The following is a 13,669-nucleotide window of genomic DNA, read 5'->3' on the forward strand; positions in this document are numbered from 1 at the left end:
ACTGGATAGTTCTTGATTTTGTCCCATGATATTGCGTACTTTTGCCCAGATGATGAGCAAATAGGAAAATGACCCGGATATCTTATACAATTTTACTATTTGGAGTACCATTCTAACCCTGGCTTGAAATCAAGCAAAAGGAAATGATGGGTAATAACGATTCTATGACCTAGAGGATACAGGGATGTTGTTGTTTGTTCTTAATTTTCGAAGAGGACCAATGACATCACGGTGTCATATCTTGACTCATGAGTGAATTGGATTTAAGTGAGGCAGAGTCTAGCAAAGTCGTCAGCCTCACTCTCTCTTCCAAAGTCATCAAAATTCAGTGGCAGGACAAAGGTCAAGATGACTGGCAATGTGCTAGGATGCAGTGGATGACCTTGCTGTCTTTGATGTCTGATCAAGCTCAGAGCAGTGGTCTAAACTTTTTTGGTCATGTACCCCTATCACTAAAAAAACTTTTGAGCATGCATTCCCAAACTATACATATTTACATAGTTTTAAGCCATGTGCACACACTACTATGCTAATAACATACATTATAAAACACATACAAAATATACATTTTTAAAGGATGAGGAAAAGATGAAGTTGCATTTGATCGTAGAGTCAATAGGGAACTTACAATAGGGAGTTTATGTGGCCAGATAGTAGCTTTAGGAAATCACATCATGGTTCTATGAAGGATAAGTGGGAGAGAGAAAAGACTGGAGGCAGGGACATCAATTAGGAGGCTATTAAAATAGTCCAGGGGAGATGAGATGAGGACCTGAACCGTGGTAGTGGCTGTGTGAGTGAAGGGATGGGGACGGATGCTACAAGTATCGTGGAGGTAGAAATAACAAAACTTGGCAATTAACTGAATACGTAGGATGTGGGAGAGGGAAGAGTCAAGGGTAATGCCAAGTCTATAGACCTTTTCCCCTAGAAGGACAGTGCTATCCTTGACAGAAACAGGGAAATTTGGAAGAGGGTATGTTTGGGAGAAAATCTAATACCATTAGGGTTATTAAGCCATTAGGCTTGTTTGGCCTGTACTACTCATTGTTTCCTATTAAAAACCAAAAACTGTGTGTGGGGATATTTATTCATTGGCCAATGCTTCAGGACTAGATCCAACCCACGAAGGGCTCCTTCTGTAGCCATCAAGGGATGGAGGCATGTGGAGTGTGAGGTCAGAGAGCTGTTGAGAATTTTGCCCGGGGCTGCTACTGTCAGTGTTTGAGTAGGGACAGATTATAACTGCCCCAGAAATGCCTCTGCTCTCTACCCCATGCCAGTTTTGATGCAAATTTGCCCAGGCCAGTCCTTGTAAACTATGCCTCCTATTGTCCTGGAGTATGAGTATTACATTCCAGTACAATGTAAGCTCCTTAAGTGTTTTTCCTTTTGTGTCTATCCCTAGCACCTAGCTCAGTGTCTTGCACATACTAGACTCTCAATAAATACTTTTTGGATTAAATTGAATCACATGTGGATAAAAAGTTTATTGCAGTGTGTGAGTATTGCAGGAGTATAAAAGCTGAGAATAAATGCTTTACTTCACATTGTAGTAACAGCTTTCAGCTTAGTTTATTTTGCACACTTGCAAGTGATTTCCAAATATTTTTAGGGCCGTAAACATTCTGCTTAGTACACAAAATTTCAATTAGCCCCATATATATACCAAAGCTACCTGGCTATAACTCCTGATCATCCCCATCTTTCTCCCATTCGCCATATGGATGGGCTAAGGAAATAAATGCCCTTCATTTCCCATTCACAGAGATTCCTATTAAAATCGAGCCAAAAGGGAAGTGTTTTAATGTCCATAGCACAGTATGTCCTGGACTTTATGATTTCAAGAGTGGAATATCTTTTTACAGAATGTATATTCTGTTTTAGACTTCGAAAAATTTGGTATCACGGTGTAATAGGGAGTTTGAGAACTGCTTGGCATTCTGGGATTTGTAGTCCAGAGGAACAAACATTCCCTCTCAGCTCTGAGAGTGATTTGAACTATCACAACCTATGAGCCAGAAGGCAGACTTAAGTCATGCCTGGGAGTTCTGAAAAAGACTGCAAACAGTCCAATGAAAAAAGATTCAGAAGAAGAAACAGAGGGTATTTGAGCTGAGCAGCAGTGACAGTGAGACTAAATGAGCTGAACTTGAGGGAAGCAGCAGTGCAGGGGCAATGGGAGAAGAGAGGACTAGGGAAAGGGGAGCTCGGCAAGATCAGTGGGAGCCCTTGGGTCCTTGCAGGCATCTTGGAACAAAGAGCAGGGCCTGGAGCTGTCACTTGTAATCATTGCTTCAGGGACTGAAGGAAGCTCCAAAAGAGGCCTTCCCACCTTCCACTCCCTGTGCCTAGCTAGTAACAGGAGCTGTTATAGACTCCCTTCACTTCTTTCTTTTATCTACACATTCCCTATATCCTGATTTTGATACATAGATTAAAAAACCAAACAAACAAACCCAGGGTTGGTCATTGTGGTAGGAGCAACATCTTAACTCCTTCTTCCAAACAAAAGAGGCTAATTTTTCTTGAAAAGGTACCAAAACCAAGCTAGAGACTTGGCTGCTTCAGAAGACTAAGACATCACAACAGGTAACTTAGATAAGGGAGCATTGCTCAGCTGAATCAACTCAAGGTTGAGTTATGCTTATCTTTATTGAATATCCATCTGCCATAGCTAAGTAAATCTTTTTTTGCTAAATATTAAATGACATATAAAAGTCTCATTCTGTTCAATATTGAAACTAAACTACCAGGGTGCTAAACTACCAGGCCCGGCTCAGAACAGTCATGAAGGCTTAGATTTTATGCTTAGTCTGTGCTAAGAAAAGGAGTAAGTTGAGGTTAGCTAGAAATACAAAATGTAAATTACAGCATAGAGTTAAGCCTCTGTCTGATTTAGGAAGTTTCCCAACTGGGGGCTCAGAGATGTTGTGATAGTAGTATTAACAAAATTTTCTTTGATAGAAATTCTATAAAATAGCAGAGAAAGTGACTATGTGGGCCTGAGGGCCATTATTTTGCTCCAAGGCTTTTTAAAAGCAAGGTAATTTTTCCAATAGGGACAATAAATAGCTAGCATAATGGCCAGAGTGGTGGCCTGGAGTCAGGAAGACTCCCCTTTGTGAGTTCACATCCAGTCTTAGACACTTACTAGGTATGTGATTCTGGGCAAGTCACTTAACCCTGTTTGCCTCAGTTTCCTCATCTATAAAATGAGCTAGGGAAGGAAATGGCAAATCACTCCAGTATCTTTGCCAAGAAAACCCCAAATGGGGTCACAAAGAGTCAGAGATGACTGAAAAATGACTTAACAACAATTGTTAAAAAGCAGCAGGTGTCTGTTTAAATCTCTTGCCTCTGATGTGAGGGATGAGAAAGCCAGGGAGGAGATAGATGAGGCCTGGAAGGATTCACCTCTGTTCTTTTCCAGAGGGAATGGAAAGGATTGCATACTGGTTAATCAAATTCTACCATCCATACTGACACCCACTGGCATTATACTGATTAAAGTAGCTCACATTTGGTATGCTTTCCAATAATAACATCATAGACTGTGGCCTATAGTCCCACTGTAGTTTCTATTTTAGTTCATTTCCAGCTCTCGTTAAGGTGCCTTCAATTCCCTTGCCAGCACCAAGTTAATAAGACATGTAACACTGAACATAGAGCCATCAGATGGAATGACGATCAAGAAATCCAGTGAATTTCTGCACCCCAGAAGTACACAAAAACCAGCCTGAAGCTCACAGGCAATAAGAAAGGAGGCCAACAACAAAACCAGCACCAGCACCAACACAGTCAGTCAAACTGGTAGCTTCACAACATGAGCAAAGATAGGTCTAAGATGTGTAGCCTGGAAGGTTCTATGTCCCGAAGCAACAAAAGTGAAGGGCTCCCTGAAGGAAGGGCCAGGGTGGGGATCTTGGAGTCTCTAGGAGAATGGCAGCAACCAATGAAATGCAGCAGCATTGAGACCAGGATAGCCCTGGTCTAGGGGCTATAAGGTCCCTAGTAATCTATCCTGAGATGCCATAGAGAGCCCTGAAGATCCAGCACTCTGAATCTCAAAGATCTCTAAGGGGGTAACTATAGAAGGTTGAATTCAGTGCAGGAACCCAAATGACCCTTAACAAAACCAAGCAGTGCTGACCAGCGTTCCCAAAAGTATAAAAAGCTTGGTCTTGGCATGAAGTCCCAATTAAACTCAAACTGGAGAGATGAGTAAATGAAGGAAGACCTCAAAAAGTATACAAAATAACTGCAGAACTAAAGGTCCTGTCAAAGAAGGACACAATAACTCCATAAAAACTGTAAGAAGAGATTCAAATTTTTTAAAATGGAGTTTGCACAAGGACTGCATGAATACCCAGAAGAAATGAAGCAAGAGAACAGATAAAATAAAAGTTATGGAGGAAAGAACTAGAAAAAATGGATTCCCTGAAAACTAGAATAGACAAAACAAAGTCAGTGGCTCCATGACACATCAAGAAATATTAAAACAAGTCATTCCCCAATTGAGAAATGGTCAAAGGATATGGACAGGCAGTTTTCAGAGGAAGAAATTAAAGATATCTATAGGCATATGAAAAAATGCTCAAAATCACTACTGATTAGAGAAATGTAAATCAAAACAACTCTTAGATACCACATCTCTCCTGTCAGATTGGCTAAAATAGCAAAACAGGAAAATGATAAATGCTGGAGAGGATGTGGGAAAATTGGAACATTGTTACATTGCTGGTAGAGTTGTGAACTGATCCAGCCATTTTGGAGAGCAATTTGGAACTATGCCCAAAGGGCTATAAAAATGTTCATACCCTTTGACCCAGCAATACCACTTCTAGGGTTGTATCCCAAAGAGATCACAGAAATGGGAAAAGGACCCATATGTACAAAAATATTTACAGTGGCTTTTTTTGTGGTAGCTAAGAATTGGAAATCAAAGGGATGCCCATCAATTGGGGAATGGCTGAACAAGCTGTGGTATATGAAGGTAATGGAATACTATTGTGCTATAAGAAATGGGGATGATATGGACTTCATAATAACCTGGAAAAACCTACACGACATAATGCTGAGTGAGCAGAGCAGAGCCAGGAGAACGTTATACACAACCACAGATATATGGATCCTGTGAGGACTAACCCTGACAGACTTTGCTTGTCTCAGCAACACAAGGTGCAAAGACAACTCCAAAGGACTCACGATGGAGAATGCTATCCACATTCAGAGAAAGAACTATGAAGTATGAATGCAGATTGAGGCATACTTCATGCTAGCCTTCCCCCCCCCCTTTTTTTTCTTTTTCTCTTTTTTGTTTTTGTTTTTGGGTTGGGTTTTTTTTTTGGTCCTGTTTCTTCTTTCTCATGATTCATTCCATTGGTCATAATTCTTCTCCACAACTTGACTAGTGTGTAAATTAATTCAATGTGAAGTTATATGGGATTCCATGCCGTCTTGGGGAGGGAGGGGGGGAGAGAGGGAAGAAAATCTGGAACTCAAAATTATGTAGAACCGAGTGTTGTAAACTAAAAATAAAAAAAAATTACAAAAGAAAGAAAAACTTAAAAAAAATAAAAGTTCATCCCAATTGATCCACTCAAAAAAAGAGAAATATTAAAACAAAATCAAAAGATTAAAAAAGTAGAAAAGACTATAAGGTCTCTGATATTTCAAAAAGTGATCTCAAAATCAGGTCAAGAGATACTTTAAGAATCAATGGACTATTTCTAGGTTCTTGTTATCATAAAAAGTGCTGCTAAAACATTCTGGTGTATACGAATTTTTCTTTTTATCCATGACTTCATGGCAGCACAATGGCAGACAGGATTTATAGTCAGAGAAAGAGAGAGGTGCTCCTGTGGGCTCTATTGAAGCTGAGGTATTGAGGGAACTTGAGTTCTCTTTGTCCTCTTGCACCTCTGTCTCTTCAAATATCTAAAAGACAGGTGTCACTGGAACAGATAAGAAGAGAATCTTGAAGATAAGGACACTCCCTTTTAAATATTCTCTAAGTCACCAGCTCTTCCTGCTCCACAGCAAGACTGTTCATCTTAGAGCATAATGTCTTTAGTACTGAGTCACAAGTGGCTGGAATCAGGCTTCAACATGGTCACCAGGAATTAAAAAGGGCAACCCTAAGCATGTTCCATGGGATGGCCCTCAATAATGCTTACTTTTAGAGATTCCTCATGTTTTCATTCTGAAGGAAGGAAGTTTTCATTTTCAGGCAGAGCTCTAATAATTTCCTGCTATCAAAGCCATAATAAGAAATTCTGGTGCTTGAGGCAAGGAATATAAACATACCCCTAGTCAAGAAGGTAGAGAAGACATTGGGAGAAACCTTGGAACTTAGGGTACAAGTGCCTGTGACTCATGGTATAGAGACACAGACCTTGGGATGGGAACATTGGCCTCCCTGAGAGTGAACACTAGCAGTTTATAGCTAGGGAAGCCACCACTAGGGTAGGTAATAAGGCAGGCTTCGGGAGTGGGGTGGAGGGATGAAGCAAAGTCATCCTGTAGCTTCCTATTTTATTTTTTCCTTCATTTAATTATTTATTTACAACAGTTGTTTTTTTTAAATTTTGAGCTTCAAATTCTCTCTCCTTCCCACCCTTTCCCCACCCCTCATGAAGGCAAGAAATTATACATATATATATAATATACATATATATGTGTGTATATATGTATATTATGTGTAAAGTCATGTCGAACTTTTTTCTCTTAATTTTTAAAATTTATTTTTTATTTTTAGTTTACAACACTCAGTTCCACAAGCTTTTGAGTTACAAATTTTCTCTCCCTCCCTCTCCTCCCCCTTCACCCCACCCAAGACAGCATGTAATCTGATATAGGTTCTATATATAACTTTGCATTAAATTTATTTACATAATAATGAAGTTGTAAAGAAGATTTATAACCAATGAAATGAATCATGAGAAAGAAGAAACAAAACCATAAAAGAAGGAAAAAGAAAAAAAAAAGAAAGAGCAAATAGTTTGCCTCAATCTGCATTCACACTCCATAATTCTTTCTCTGGATGTGGATAGCTTGGTTTTCCATCATGAGCCTTTTGGAGCTGTCTTTGAACCTTGCATTGATGAGAAGAGCCAAGTCTATCAAAGTTAGTCCTTACAGATACCACATGTCTGTAATTGTGTATAATGTTCTCCTGGTTCTGCTCCCCTCACTCAGCATCAGTTCATATAAGCCTTTCCAGGTTATTATGAAGTCTGTCTGCTCCTCATTTCTTATAGCACAATAGAATTTCATTACATTCAATTTGCATTCAGAGTTCATCAGTTCTTTCTCTGGAGGTGGACAGCATTTTTAATCATTGGTCCTTTGGAATCATCTTAGATCATTGTCTTGATCAGAGTAGCTAAGTCTTTCATAGTTAATCATCATTACAATATAACTGTCATTATGTACAATGTTTTCCTGGCTCTGCACACTTCACTTTGTATCAGTTCATATAAGTCTTCCCAGTTTTTTCTGAAAGCATCCTGTTCATCATTTTTTTTGCCTTAAATATTATTTTATTCCCCCCCCAAAATTACTAATCAAGAAAATTTTTAGCATTCATTTTTACAAGATTTTGAGTTCTAAATTTTTCTTCCTCCCTCCCCTCCTCTCTTCTGAAAACCATAGGCAGTTTGATATAGTTTATGCATATGCCATCATGTAAAACATATTTCCACATTCATTATGGTTGTGGAAAGAGAAACAAATCAAAGGTAAAAAAAAGAGAGAAAGAATAAAGAAGTGAAAAAAATATGCTTCGATCTGCATTCAGAGCCCATGTGTTCTTTACTTGGACATAGATAGCATTTTCCTTTGTGTGTCCTCTGTACTTGTCTCAGATCATTGTGTTACTGAGAAAAGCTGAGTCATTCATAGTTGAGCATCACATGATGTTGCTGATACTGTGTACAGTGTTTTCCTGGTTTTGCTCATTCCACTTTGCATCAATTCATACAAGTCTTTCCAGGTTTTCCTTTACTCTGTGCGTCTCTGCTTCAAGTGTGTTTCTTGTAAGCAACGTATTGTAGGATACTGGTTTTTGATCCTCTTTGCTGTCTGCTTCTGTTTTATGAGAGAGTTCATCCCATTCACATTCACCATTATGATTACTACCTATGTATTTCCCTCCATTCTATTCTTCTTCCTGTTTGTCCTTTCTCTCCTTTCACCCTTTCCCTTATCACCAATGTTTTGCTTCTGTCTTTCACCTCCCCTGATCTGCCCTCCCTTCTGTCACTCCCCCCCCCCTTTATTCTTTATTTAACCTCCTCCCCTCCTACTTCCCTGTCAGGTATGGTAGATTTCTATACTCATCTGATTGCATATTATTATTCCTTCTTTGCTGCTCATCATTTCTTATAGCACAATGTTCCATGAAAATCTTCAACAACTTGTTCAGCCATTCCCCAATTGAGGGGCATCCCCTTAATTTCCACTTCTTTGCCAACCACAAAAAGAGCTTTTATAAATAGTTTTGTACATATAGGTTGTTTTCTGTTTTTTTGATCTCTTTGGGATACAAACCTAGTAGTGGTATTTCTGGGTCAAAGGGTATGCACCGTTTTATAGCCTTATGGGCATAGTTCCAAATTGCTCTCCAGAATGGTGAGAACAGTTCACAACTCCACCAACAGTGCATTAGTTTCCTAACTTTTTCCACATCCCCTCCAGAATTTAGCATTTTCCTTTTCTGTCATCTTAGCCAATCTGATAGGTCTAAAGTGGTACCTCAGAATTATTTTAATTTGCATTTCTTTAATGGATGACAGAGCATTTTTTCATGTGACAATTGATAGCTTTGATTTCTACTTCTGACAACTCTCTGTACATATCATTTGACCATTTATCAATTGAAGAAGCTTCCTATTTTAAGTAATTGTTTCCAACTAGGTGCTATACTCAGTAATTTCTACCTGATGACAATTACAGATGCCAGTAACAGTCTCTACATTTAGGCACCCTAGGACAATGCCCTAATTGCCTAGCCCTGGTTATGGCTCTGGGTAGCACAGAGTTAATGCCATTACTGCCAGGTTTTTAACAAAACTATCTTTTCATTGCAAAGTGTAGTAAATCCTATCTGATGAGGGTATAGTACTATAGAAATAATTTATAATTATATTTCTTTTATGCTGAAATGAAAGGTCATTTCTGCAGGTCTTTGCTCACACTGAACTACTAAATGGGTCCTCTAATAAGCTGTATTTAACTTTTTAATACCCCATCTTTATTGGTTTCTCTCTGTCCTCCCTTTCATTTTCCTGTTCTGCATTTCTGTTTATGCCAGCATCCTCTCATAATGCTATGACGTGCTCAGCAAAATCCTACCACTTCTGGCCACTGACCAAGCCTTATACAATGTGCCTTCACATAAAAGCTTCCGCATGGCAGTCTGTTATGTGAAGTATTTTGGTGGCGATTTTGAAATGCTGCTTTGTAATTAAATGAATGAAAGTTAAGGATCCAGTTTCAAATTAGCTTGTACAAAGTCATTATCTATCATTGTGATCAGGAAAGCAGGAGCCATTCTTCATTTGAATAAAGGTTATATAAGCTTTTCTAAATCTAAAATCACACATCCTTCTTTGAAGAGAATGTGACTAGATTTAGTAAAAGGCAGAGATTCAAGAAACTAACCGCATAATATTGGGGAAATCACTTCACTTCTCTGGGCCTCAGCTTTCTCCTCTGTAAAATAGGAGGGTTGGACTAGGTGAATTCTAATGCTCCTTCTGACTCTGAAGTTATGAACTGCAAGATACTTCCCGAGAAAGCACAGTGCAATGGAGAAATGAGCTTAGAGCAAGAGGGTTCAGCCACTTACCACCTTGTGTGACCTTGGACAACTCACTTCACATCTCTGGGACTCAGTTTCTGCATCTGTAAAATGAAAGGGTTGGATTTGGTTCCCCTTCTGCTTGATGATTCTACGATTCCATAAATTTATAAAATAAAATATGCTATTTAACCTAAAATATCTTGAGCAAGCTTAATAATATGCATTTTAAGAGTTGGCAAAATATTTCTGCATACTTAAAAATGTTAAGCCATGGATTTCGGTCTTTGAAAAATAACTGACATGTCATGCTCACATTTTAATTAAAGAATTTTTTTTGCAAAAAATCTGAAAAAGCAATTAAGTTCTCCTCTGATGGATATCAGTGTGAAATGAGAACAATTTGTCCGATAACATATGTCCATTTTATAGTGGCTGGAGACCACTAACTCACTTTCCTTGTAAGCATCAGCTAATAAGGCCTTTCATATGTTGCTTATATAACATAGATTAAAAACACCAAGCCCTATGCTTATCAACCACCCCCAATATTTAGGTGACATTTTAAACTGTAAATCCACGTGGGGGCCTCATGGCTTAGTGGTTAAAGCGCCTGCCTAGTAAGCAGGATATCCTGGGTTCGAATCCCAGTGGGGCCTCAACCCTTTTCCATCAACTTTGTTAAAGGAATTGTTTCTCTGCCAAATCGAATGGGATAAACCTGCAGTAATGGGGACTTCTGATTCTCATGTTTTGTTCTCCCCCAATTGGGGTTAAAAAGGACAACTTCTTGGAAACTGAATGACAATCAAGATAGATCTGTCTGCTGTGGCAGAAAAGAAGGAGGAGTTAAGTGAGTTTTGGCAGAGCCACACAGAAAATATGGGATCCACTCCTAAGCGAGTAAGGAGAAAAAACCCAAGCTCACAGATCAGCAGCTCAAAGGAGAGCAAAACTGATTCTTGATGCCAAGCCTCAGCTGTTGGGTCACCTGACCCTGCACACTTCTCTGCATTTAATCATCAGCTGCAGTCAGGTGCAACTGCATTTTGGATGCTTGGGCAAAGGATGATTCTAAGCCAAATATTTCGTCCCTTCTGGATACGTTCCTGCATCCCAACGAGGTGGAAGGCCGGTCACCAACACACCCAGCAGGCACGCTGAGGAGCCTCTCTTGTCATCTGTGAGCTCAGACCTCAAGAGAGGCTGAGACTATTTTAAAAAACAAAAACACATTATCTTTTTATCGGTGCAATTTAGAAAAACAGCAGTGAAAGTATCCATCAAAGCTAACAGGCCCGAATCATAAAATCAGGATGGTTTTTATATATAGGCCCACCTGTCACATAAGGTAATTGTATTTTTTTTCCTGATCTTCCTTCAGGCTCTCTTCCCAGAACACAAAATGTGATTCGTTGAAATTTCCTCTTTGCTCTATTCTCTCAGCACAGCTGGGAAGGCCTGGCAGACACCACCAAGCTCCAAACTGCTTGGAGCTTCAGGTAATTTTGTTGAACTTAAGAACGCTAACAATGGACCATAGTGACTGGTACGCTTAAAAGAAAGATAGCTCCCTCATATCAGCATCTAGTTAAGAGCAAGGGCAGAAAGAATATCGATAAAACCGAATTTCATTTAATGCAGCATTGTTTAGTCATTTCAGACTTTTTGTGACCCCATTTGGGGTTTTCTTGGCAAAGATCCTAGAATGGCTTTCCATTTTCTTCTCCAGCTCATTTTACAGATGAGGAAACTGAGGAGAACAGGGTAAAGTCACTTGCCCAGGGTCACAAAGCCAGTAAATATCTGAGGTAGGATTTGAACTCAGGTCTTCTAGACTCAAGGCCCTTTGCTTTATCCACTACGCCACCTACATGCAACAAGTATTTGTTAAGTGCCTATAATGTGATGAGCATAGAAAAACAAAAATGAAATCGTCCTGATCCTGAAGGAGCTTCCAGGAGCTAGAGGGTTGAGTAGAGGGAGCAGGTAAGAGACCAGTTTGGTTAAAATGTAGAACTCACGGAGGGAAGTGGGGACTACATTACAGAGGGTCCTGAATTCCAAGCTACATGGTCTATCTTTATCCTATAGGCGATGAGGAACAACGTTCTGTTTGGCCATTCAAAGCCCTTCCTAACCTAGTCCCCTCCCACCTTTCCAGCACCTTCCCTCTGTTCATTATTTCCTGTTTATTTTTATATATTTGTATACATTTGTTTGCTTGTCTCTCCCATTAGATTGGAAGCTCCTTGAGGGCATTTAACATAGTGCCTGGTACATAGTAGTCACTTAATAAATGTTTCTTGATTGACTGACTGATTGGTCAGGCCTACACTTTGTGAAGATTATTTTGGCAGCTTTGTGGAGCATGTACTAGAAAGGGCAGGGGCAGGAAGCATGGAGGTGAATTACGAGTCCATTGTAGTCAGTATGGTAACTAGGATGGAACAGGGCCTGAAGTGGGGGAGGAGGAATATTTTCTCCCCCCCGTGATCCTCCCATCCCCAGTCCTTCACCCTGTCCTAGCCCACTACCATTGCCGGCTGCCACAGGCTACCTCATTGTCCCAACGCTCTCATTGCTCTTTCCCAGGGCCCAGTGACAGGTACGAGAGATTCAGTCTGACAGCATCCTGGGGTTGAGGATTGGGGAGCAGAACCAGAACATTGTACACAGTAACAGCAATATTGTGACAATGATCAACTGTGAGAGACTTAGCTACTCTGATCAAGACAATGAACCACAATAATTCCAAAGGACTCATGCTAAAAAAAGTTATCCCCCTACAATGAGAGAACTGATTAACTCTGAGCACAGAATGAAACCTGTTTTCTTCATTTTCTTCATTTTTCTTGCTTTTTCGGAGCATAGATCATATAGAAATATGTTTTACATGACTTCACAGGTATAATTGGTATCATATAGCTTGCCTTCTCAATGGATGGGGTAGGAGGCGAAAGGAGGGAGAGAACTTAAATTGAAAATATTTTTAAAAGACTTTGGGAAAAAATCAGTAAAATAAATCATTAGTTAATTTGACTTTTTGAAAAATAAAGAAAACCAAATTACCAATATCAAAAATAAAAAAGGCAAATTCACAATCAAGGAAGAAGTAATAAAAGAAATTATTAGGAACTATTTCCTCCAATTATTAGGTCAATAAAACTGAAAATCTAAGTGAAATGGATGAATATTTATAAATAAAAATCCCCAGATTAACAGAACAAAAAATAGAAGACTTAATTAACCCAATCTTAGAGAAAGACATTGAACAGGTCATAAATTAACTCCCGATAAGGGGGAAAACAGTACCAGATGGATTTACAATGAAATTCTATTAAACATTTAAAGAATAATTAATTTGAATGTTACACAAATTGAAAAAATAAGAAAAAGAGTTCTACCAAATTCCTTTGATGATGCAAATTTGTTGTTGATATTTAAACCAGGGAGAGTCAAAACAGAAAAAAAAAACCCATAGCACCATAATGCTAATGACTAGCAATGAAAAATTTCTCATTAAAATATCAGCTAAGAGACTATAGCAATATGTCACAAAGATGATCCACTATGATGAGGTCGGATTTATACCAGTAATGCAGGGCCGATTCGATATTAGGAAAACCATAAACATAATTGGCTATCTTAATAACAATAACAGCAAAATAATATGATTATGTCAACTGAAAAAGCTTTTGATAAGATACAACAGATTCCCATTTTAAAAAATTTTAGAAAACATAAGAATAAAGAGAGCTTTCTTTAACAAGTTATGTAGTGTCTATCTAAAACCAAAAGACAGGGTTATCTGTAATGGAGATAAACAAAAGACCTTTCCAGTAAGATAACAAGGATTATCAC

General features: G+C 38.9%; 1 non-coding gene across 1 annotated transcript; it reads left to right on the forward strand.

Annotated features, from left to right (window-relative positions):
• The first annotated feature begins 10,391 nt into the window (after positions 1–10,391).
• TRNAT-AGU lies at positions 10,392–10,464 on the forward strand. Its single transcript has one exon. It is a non-coding gene; the product is annotated as a tRNA-Thr (tRNA).
• The last annotated feature ends 3,205 nt before the right edge of the window (positions 10,465–13,669 follow it).

This window comes from Trichosurus vulpecula, chromosome X (assembly GCF_011100635.1).
Source record: "Trichosurus vulpecula isolate mTriVul1 chromosome X, mTriVul1.pri, whole genome shotgun sequence".
Lineage (NCBI taxonomy): Eukaryota > Metazoa > Chordata > Mammalia > Diprotodontia > Phalangeridae > Trichosurus > Trichosurus vulpecula.